At 42.5% G+C, this 10,468-nt stretch overlaps 1 long non-coding RNA gene across 1 annotated transcript; it reads right to left on the reverse strand.

Annotated features, from left to right (window-relative positions):
• Nucleotides 1-1,078: 1,078 nt before the first annotated feature.
• On the reverse strand, nucleotides 1,079-6,735 carry LOC117521822. Its single transcript, XR_004564068.1, has 2 exons — nucleotides 6,631-6,735; nucleotides 1,079-2,610 (listed from the first exon to the last, which is right to left on the reverse strand). It is a non-coding gene; the product is annotated as an uncharacterized LOC117521822 (long non-coding RNA).
• Nucleotides 6,736-10,468: the final 3,733 nt, after the last annotated feature.

Raw genomic sequence — 10,468 nt, forward strand, 5'->3', positions numbered from 1 at the left:
ACCCAGAGCAGAAAAGTGCGGGAGAGACAGGAGAAGCCGCCATGCTAAACCGGCTAAGAGCTAGTAGCTACGCTAAGCTAGCGGATTCCTAAAAACACACAAAGTGAATAATGTGTAAATAATTTAGAGGTGATTCAGCAGAGGGAGTGCTTTAGTTAAGGCACGTGAAGATTACACTGGGAAACAAATCGTTAACTAGATCAATCTAACTGCGTAGATTAAACAGCTAACAGATACAGCAAAACACCGCTGTGCTCCGGAACAGGAAGTGATACAATACCGCAGTGAGAGACAACCACCAGTAGAGGCAAGCAGAAAAACTGAAAAAAATTAAATGAATTGTTACACAGCTGGAAAATGTTTGAACGAACCTCATTCACATGTTGAATATCTACATATTAAAGGTGTGCGTGAGTTTATTTAGTAAGTCCATTATGAGTACATAATTGTAAAAATGTTAAAAATACTTAAGTAACACAAGAAAGTGAAAAAACTTATTTCCATTGTGGTCCATTTAAAATCAAATGAGAAAATAGAATAATAAAATAATATTAATAGTAAAAATAACAATAATAATAGTGTGTATATTAATAAGAACCTAAACAATTTAGAAGACAGTAAATTAACTTAAAATAATTACGTGGTTCAAGCGGGTAGTGTGTTACCGACTCTCTGTCATCCTACATACAGAGAACTTGAGGAATTCTAAGATTTTTCTTAGAATAACGTCACTAGGAGCTATTTTTAGCCTTAGGCTCTTCATGGATACGGGCCCTGGGCTTCAGTGACTTCCTGGACTTGGCCATCAAGAAGTATCTGCTTGTGGTGAAAGTGTGTAACTTGTGGAGATGTTCACGTCTCTGGTTCCTCAGCCTTTGAGATCAAGAGATGGTTGGGGAGAGTTTAAGGATTCCTGAGGTGTTTGCTGATGCTCATGTCTTTGCAGGAGACCCAAGGTCCAAGTCTTTTGGGTCCCTGATGCTTCCTGTCTTACAGTGTGGTTGTTTTTTAAAGACATTTAAAGCACAGAAACTTATTTCAGAGTCAAGTTACAAACAAGAAAACATACCATGCTAAACAGAGTGCAATCATTTCTTTAAAAAACAAAAAATGGTAGAAAAAAGGTACAAAAACTGACTGGTTCAACATTAATTTCACATCTGGCAGAAACAACACTAATAAATACACACATGCAAAAATAGGTCAGGATTACTTTACAAATGTAGCTTATGAATTTCATTACACAGCACCTACTTAAAAAAAAGAAAGAAAAAAAATTACCTGTGACCCAAATATCACAATATCAAAGTAACACAACGACTTTCATATGTCACGTACAAATGAATATAAAGATGAGAAAATAAATGTCAATAAGATGAATTTTTTTTACTGTAGAAACATGAAACAACACTGGAAAGAGAAACTACACTGTGAATTGTAGTTTCCATTAAAGACAAATAATAAAGCTGTAAATCTTTTTCACTAGTGTTCATGCACGTTTTTAAAATTTTGTCAACACTAACCCGATCAATATTTTTAAATATCACTGTGGGCCATCGCACAGTGCAGCTGCTGTCCTCAACCTGGATTTAATCCTGCTTTATTTGAAAACATGTCATTTGTTAAACATTTAACTGACATATCAGTGATTTAGAAGCAATGATCTAATAATGGTTTGATGTTTTTTCTGCACACAGCAGAGATGTTTCTGTTTTCCTGTTGTAGCACACGGAGCTGTGAAACAGCCAAAGGCGCAGAGAAGAAGAAAGTGTGTCGCTTACATTACGCTCACTGCAGCGGAAACACTCTCTGCTGCTCACACCAAAGGGGGCGCTGTTGTGTTTGCATGCACTCAGCAGTAAACTGTTCATTTTAGAATTTGCTTTGAAAGTGTTTTCTTACAAATAATCCTAATTATTACCTCAAGCAACGACGTATGATGACTAACTTTTGTCAATTAGCAGGATTAAGTTAAATCTTAATGAAACCCATGTGAAGGATCAACCTTAAAAAGACAAATGCGTCTCATTTTGGTGATGATCTGGATTTCTGAACACTTTAACACAGTCAGCATTTTTCAACACTTTAATTTCAACACTGAATTTGGTTAAACCTGTCAGTCACTCAAATCCTGCAGAAAGTGAACAAGTCTAACTCTGATCAGATCTGGATTAGGACTAGGATCAGTTACGGAGACAGGCTGATGTACTCTGAGTGCTCTGGATAATGAACAACAGTTATTATAAATTATTTATGTCAGGATAATGTCAAACTAGTCCATGTTTTCCCAAAACCTCAGTAAAAATGTCGGGTGGAATGAACAGATTTAAGCCAACAAGCGGCTTCTTAACTCGTCACCACGGAAACAGCAGTTTTTTTCTATGAAAGAAGAGAAACTGGAAAAGAGTCTGTTAAAAAAAGTTGCCCCAGACATTTTCTGTGTTCAGTGAGACTCCTGAGATGTTTGTAGGACCATCGACCAGATCTTCTAATGTTCTGCTGAATGGTATGGTGTCATCAGGTTGTTAGACGGCCTTGCGGTGATACTCTGGAGGTGCGACCTCGTAGTCGCTGGGACTGAAGAGGGTGGATGAATTCTTCACCAGGTACCTGAAGAAAACAGATCATCGGCCGTGACACAAAGAGTGGATCCACGAATTCAACCTGCTCAGAAACACTAAATCCCCCAAGTAGACCCACGGAGACTACAAAATGCAGGTCAGGTTTGGGAACATGCACCACACTGCAGACCCCCCCCCCAGGTCCTGGATGGCAACCATGCAAGTGGTACTCAACATCTGAGTCCCTGAGCAGCCCAAACATTCTCGAAGAAGACTTGTTACCAAAGACATCCAGTCACCACCTTAACAAACGTGCTGATCATTCAACTGTCTTATCTTACGTTTTTGCTAAACTTTATAACACACTGGCCACCGCATTGCGCTAATCATTTTAAAACTGTACATTTTAAAAACACAAGTTAGTCTTGCCTTAGCCTACCTATCCTGCTTGTTGGTGTTCCTGCTGTGCCCCACACAGTCCAAACAAATGGAGTGGTGACTAACATGAAAAATATATATCCTCCCTCTTCGTCAAGAGCACAGTCTTTCAGCTTGAGAGCATGATTGATTCATTTAAATCATTCAGTAAGACCCAGCACATGCCTCTCATTCAGATCTTCTTCTTGTTTTATGATGGTTGGCATCCAGCTTAATGGTGCATTACTGCCACCTTCTCCTCTGGAGTTTGAATCATAGACCCCATTTCACATCAGCATACAGTATAATGCAGTATTTTTCATATACAAGTCACAGGACCAGCAAAACAAGTAAATTAATTGGGGGAAGTTCAGTTCAAATTTGTTGAAAATCTGATCAACTCTGTTGAAGTTATTGTGGGAACAAGAAAGTGTGACAAATGTGCAAGAGTACTTTCTATACCCCCCCTCCCCCAAAGTTATGCTAGTTAGCTGGCTGAGATAACACTCATATTGTTAATGTATGGAAAATAAATAAAGGAATTAATGAATATTGACCATGTATCTTCAGTCTTTGACACGCTAACATATCATAAAATAGTTAAAGTGACATTGTGCTCAACTTCAGGCCTGATTTTTGGTTGACACTGTGTTAACCTAGCAGTTAGCGTAAGATATACGCACTGTGATTTGTCATTTTTTGTTTGTTTTTTGTTACGAATGAAAAACAGAATTTTCAAATGAACAATAAGATGTGTTTATGCGTCGGTCCATTGTTTCCCGATTTATTCAGTGATGCACTGAAGAAGCTACGAAGCTAACTGCATGACCAGACTGCTGTTGGCTAGCTGCTTCTTAGTCTGTGTTGTGACATCACCTGTGTGTGGGTTTATAGCTAAAAGTTTAGGAGTTTAAGAGTTTAGCATTGAACAGCATTAGTTTTATTCATTATCCCAGAAACATTATGTGTTTTGGTGTTTATCTGTAATGCAGCTGGCAGGATTTTTTTTAGGCCCGCCCACCGGCGTACACATTTAATCACGTCCCTCGTGATGTGAAGAAAGGTGGGAGTGTTGCTCTTATTTATAAATCTTATTAGCTGTTGGGGGTCACAAATATAACTCATATGATTCTCCGCTCTGTCCACGATGCAACGTATTACCAAAGTCAGAAGAATAAAAATCAGCCATATTAGTTTGTCACTGTATATAAGCCTCCTGGCCCATATTCTGAATTCTTAGATGAATTTGGTGCGTTCATCTCTAACCTGTCAACTAGTGCAGATAACATTCTGATTATTGGTGATTTTAACGTTCACATAAATAAGCCTTCTGATCCCCTCTGCAAATCATTTATGGAAATTGTGGATGCTTTAGGATTTCGGCAATGCATTCGGGACTCGACGCACATTAGTGGAAATACCCCGGCTTTGGTTCTCACACGTGGTATTGCTGTCACGAATATTGACATCATGCCTCTTACATCAGTGGTGTCTGATCACTCACTTATTAAGTTTACAGTTTCACTGCCGTGTTTAGTGGAACAACAACCTTATATATCATTACGGCGACGCATCAACTCCTCAACTAAGACGGAACTTGAAACTAGACTGCCTGATGTCTTAGCTTCACAGGCTAGAGATCTAGAACGGAAATGGCGTTGTTCAAAATTAGAAGTATTTCACCTTGCATGGCGTGATGCTATCTTAGACTATAAGCATGCGTTATTGGCTACAAAACGGACCTACTACTCTGATTTGATTAAAAAAACAAGCATAACTCAAAGTTCTTGTTTGACACGGTGGCAACACTTATTCATGGACAACCACCTGTAGCTCGCTCTCCTTTTACAGCACAAGATTTCTTGGATTACTTTGAGAAGAAAACCCTTACCAAAAAATAGTACTGATAAGTATATAAAAAGTAAACTAGAAGTATACTTGAAACATACTTGCATATACTACTTTTTGGTAACGGAATAGAAGACATTAGGTTAAACATATCCCAGCATGCCTTAATCCAGCCACTACACCCTGCTATTGAGGTGGGTGCCACTACTGAGGTATTACTTAGATTTACAGAATTTGACAGTATCTCACTAGGCATGCTGACGAAACTCGTAATGTCAACAAAAAGCACAACCTGTTTATTTGATCCTATACCAATAAAACTGTTTAAGGACCTGTGGCCCACTCTTGGGCCGACTGTGCTGGAAATTATTAATCTTTCTTTAACTTCTGGATCTGTTACTAAACATTTCAAATCTGCAGTGATTAAACCATTACTTAAGAAACCTAATCTTGACCCTAGTGTATTGAAAAACTACCGGCCGATATCAAATCTACCATTTTGCTCTAAAATTCTGGATAAAGTGGTGTCACGGCAGCTCGTAGACTATCTTACTGAGAATAATCACTTTGAACCACTGCGGTCTGCTTTTAGAAAATATCATTCCACAGAGACGGCTCTCACTAAAGTGGTGAATGATCTTCTGCTTACGATGGATAAAACTGAAATGATGGTTCTTGGTCCACTGAGACATCGGCATCAATTTGATCAATTAACACTCAGCCTAGGCCCATGTGTCATACATCACACTGACAAAGTGAGGAACCTTGGGGTAATTTTTGATCCTACGTTGTCCTTTGACCTCCACATTAGAAATATTACTAGGACTGTTTTCTTCCACCTGCGAAATATAGCGAAGATTCGTCCCATCCTGTCTATGGCTGATGCTGAGACCCTGATCCATGTGTTTATCTCTTCTAGATTGGACTACTGCAATGTTCTATTTTCTGGTTTACCGCAGTCTAGCATTAGGGGTCTCTAATTGGTTCAAAATGCTGCAACCAGACTTATGACACAAAACACAAAGTTGGAACACATTACACCCATTTTGGTGTCTCTTCACTGGCTTCCTGTCCCAGTGAGATAAGATTTTAAGGTTCTGTTATGAGCCTATAAAATTGTTCATGGACTGGCCCCTCCCTACTTAGCTGACCTAATTAAACCCTACGTACCGTCCCGGGCTCTGTGTTCTTGGGGTGCAGGACTACTTTGTGTCCCTAGAGTGAATAAGAGGTCTGCGAGTCACAGAGCTTTCTCTTATCATGCCCCTGTTCTGTGGAATGATCTCCCTGCATCAATAAAACAGTCAGATTCTGTGGAGACTTTCAAGTCCAGACTTAAGACGCACTTATGTTCTCTTTCGTATGGCAGCATACTGGTAAAGTATGTTACTATCCTTTTTACCTTTTTACTATGCTTTTTAATATTTTAATTCATTTTATTTTTTGTTTTCTGAACTGTTTTGTGTGAAGCACTTGAGGTGACTGTTGTGATTTGGCGCTATAAAAAACAAATAAATTGAATTAAATTGAAAGGCACAGCATCAGACTGTGCTGTCAATCAAGTCACGGCTGCTTTGAAGACCTGATTAAAAATGTTCTGTTTGTTTTATATTTGTACCTTGTTTGCTTTGTGTGTGTGTGTGTGTGTGTGTGTGTGTGTGTGTGTGTGTGTGTGTGTGTGTGTGTGTGTGTGTGTGTGTGTGTGTGTGTGTGTGTGTGGTCTGGCACTGGTCACAAACCACTAGTTTGTTATCAGGGGCTTCAGCCTGACTGATCGTGTGCGGTGACGACAGTAAAATGTTACCTGAGAAAGTCCTGGAGGTAACTGAGCAGCAAAGCCAGACTCTTCTCATCCAGAGGCGTGTATGCCAACATGGCACCGAGACGAACTGTCAGAGGGACAGAAACCACACAAACACCTTCAGTCCCAGAAGAATTACAGCTCAAAGAAAAACACCATCATTCAAATCCTGACGGAGATGCGAGGTTCTACTTTAACGTGATGTTAGAGGCGGAACAGCACACGTTCCTCCTGCAGGTACAGAATGTCAGCTGTGTTTGAATTTCCACATCCTGAATATTCTGCACACTGAGACAGAGACACACATATACACAAAGACACTGAGAGACCGAGACACACAGAGACAGACACACTGAGACAGAGACACAGACACACAGACACACAGAGACAGAGACACAGACACACAGAGACAGAGACACAGACACACAGATACAGACACAAAGAGACAGACACACTGAGACAGAGACGCAGACACACAGAGACAGACACACTGAGACAGAGACACAGACACACAGAGACAGAGACGCAGACACACAGAGACAGACATACTGAGACAGAGACACAGACACACAGACAGAGACACAGACACACAGAGACACAGACACAGACACAAAGAGACAGACACACTGAGACAGAGACGCAGACACACAGAGACAGACACACTGAGACAGAGACACAGACACAAAGACACTGACACACAGAGACACAGACACACAGACACACAGAGACAGACACACAAAGACACAGACACACACAGAGACAGAGACACAGACACACAGAGACACACAGATACACAAAGACACTGAGAGACACACAGAGACAGACACACTGAGACAGAGACACACAGACACAGACACACACAGAGACAGAGACACAGACACACAGAGACACACAGATACACAAAGACACTGAGAGACACACAGAGACAGACACACTGAGACAGAGACACACAGAGACAGACACACAGAGACAGAGACACAGACACACTGAGACAGACACACTGAGACAGAGACATCGACACACAGAGACAGACACACTGACACACAGACACACTGAGACAGACACACTGAGACAGAGACACTGAGACAGACACACAGACACACTGAGACAGAGACACAGACACACAGAGACAGACACACTGACACACAGAGACAGACACATAGAGACAGAGACACACAGATACACAAAGACAGAGACCGAGACACACAGAGACAGACACACTGAGACAGAGACACAGACACACAGAGACAGACACACTGAGATAGAGACACACAGATACACAAAGACACTGAGAGACCGAGACACACAGAGACAGACACACTGAGACAGAGACACAGACACACAGAGACAGACACACAGAGACAGAGACACACAGATACACAAAGACACTGAGAGACCGAGACACACAGAGACAGACACACTGAGACAGAGACACAGACACACTGAGACAGACACACTGAGACAGAGACACCGACACACAGAGACAGACACACTGACACACAGACACACAGAGACAGACACATAGAGACACAAAGACACAGAGACCGAGACACACAGAGACAGACACACAGAGACAGAGACACAGACACACAGAGACAGACACACTGAGACAGAGACACAGACACACAGAGAGACAGAGACACACAGATACACAAAGACACTGAGAGACCGAGACACACAGAGACAGACACACTGAGACAGAGACACAGACACACAGAGACAGACACACTGAGATAGAGACACACAGATACACAAAGACACTGAGAGACCGAGACACACAGAGACAGACACACAGAGACAGAGACACACAGATACACAAAGACACTGAGAGACTGAGACACACAGAGACAGACACACTGAGACAGAGACACAGACACACTGAGACAGACACACTGAGACAGAGACACCGACACACAGAGACAGACACACTGACACACAGACACACTGAGACAGAGACACCGACACACAGAGACAGACACATAGAGACACAAAGACACAGAGACCGAGACACACAGAGACAGACACACAGAGACAGAGACACAGACACACAGAGACAGACACACTGAGACACAGACACACAGATACACAAAGTCACTGAGAGACCGAGACACACAGAGACAGACACACTGAGACAGAGACACAGACACACTGAGACAGACACACAGACACACAGAGATAGACACACAGAGACAGACACACTGAGACAGAGACACACATATACACAAAGACACTGAGAGACCGACACACACAGAGACAGACACACTGAGACAGAGACACAGACACACAGAGACAGACACATAGAGACAGAGACACACAGATACACAAAGACAGAGACCGAGACACACTGAGACAGAGACACAGACACACAGAGACAGAGACACTGAGACAGAGACACAGACACAAAGAGACAGACACACAGAGACAGAGACACACAGAGACAGAGACACACAGAGACAGAGACACAGACACACAGAGACAGACACACTGAGACAGACACAATGAGACAGAGACACAGACACACAGAGACAGACACACTGAGACAGACACACAGAGACAGACACACAGACAGAGACACACAGAGACAGACACACTGAGACAGAGACACAGACACACAGAGACAGACACATAGACACACAGAGACAGACACACAAAGACAGAGACACACAGATACACAAAGACACTGAGAGACCGAGACACACAGACACACTGAGACAGAGACACTGAGACAGAGACACAAACACACAGAGACAGACACACTGAGACAGAGACACAGACACACAGAGACAGAGACACACAGAGACAGACACACAGACACACAGAGACAGACACATAGAGACAGAGACACACAGATACACAAACACACTGAGAGACCGAGACACAGAGACAGACACACTGACACACAGACACACAGAGACAGACACATAGAGAAACAAAGACACAGAGACAGACACACAGAGACAGAGACACAGACACACAGAGAGACAGAGACACACAGAGACAGACACACTGAGACAGAGACACAGACACACAGAGACAGACACACAGAGACAGAGACACAGACACACAGAGACAGACACACTGAGACAGAGACACAGACACACAGAGACAGACACACTGAGACAGAGACACACAGATACACAAAGACACTGAGAGACCGAGACACATAGAGACACAAAGACAGACACACAGACACACAGAGACAGACGCACAGAGACAGACACACAGAGAGAGAGACACAGATGCACAGAGACAGACACACAGAGACAGAGACACAGAGACACAGACGCATAGAGACACAGACGCACAGAGACAGACACACAGAGACAGAGACACAGAGACACAGACACACAGAGACAGACACACAGAGACAGACACACAGAGACAGAGACACAGACGCACAGAGACAGACACACAGAGACAGAGACACAGAGACACAGACGCATAGAGACACAGACACACAGAGACAGACACACAGAGAGACCACCAACAGGTTCCTGTTCACAGCTTCATGTTGTCACAGAAGGTTTGTAAAACAGTACAACAGATCCGATCTGGGCTCGGGTTTCCCACGTGCCTTCAGGCAAACTGCAGCTGAAGTTTTGCATGTTTTTTGAGAGAATCCTCCTCTGTGCCACTTCATCACAAAGCTGTCAAACTGCTGATGCAACAGACAAAAGTTGCACCACTCCCACTTTCTCCAACCACAGAAACGTACGACTCCTTCAGAATAGTGTGTTTTTCTTGGTGGCTTCCCTCACTTATCCTCTTCCAGCTTGTCACTGACTGTTTGATAACAGATTTTCCAGACAGTATCAAACTGTTTGTATTTCTTAATGATTGA

This window comes from Thalassophryne amazonica, chromosome 2, assembly GCF_902500255.1.
Source record: "Thalassophryne amazonica chromosome 2, fThaAma1.1, whole genome shotgun sequence".
NCBI lineage: Eukaryota > Metazoa > Chordata > Actinopteri > Batrachoidiformes > Batrachoididae > Thalassophryne > Thalassophryne amazonica.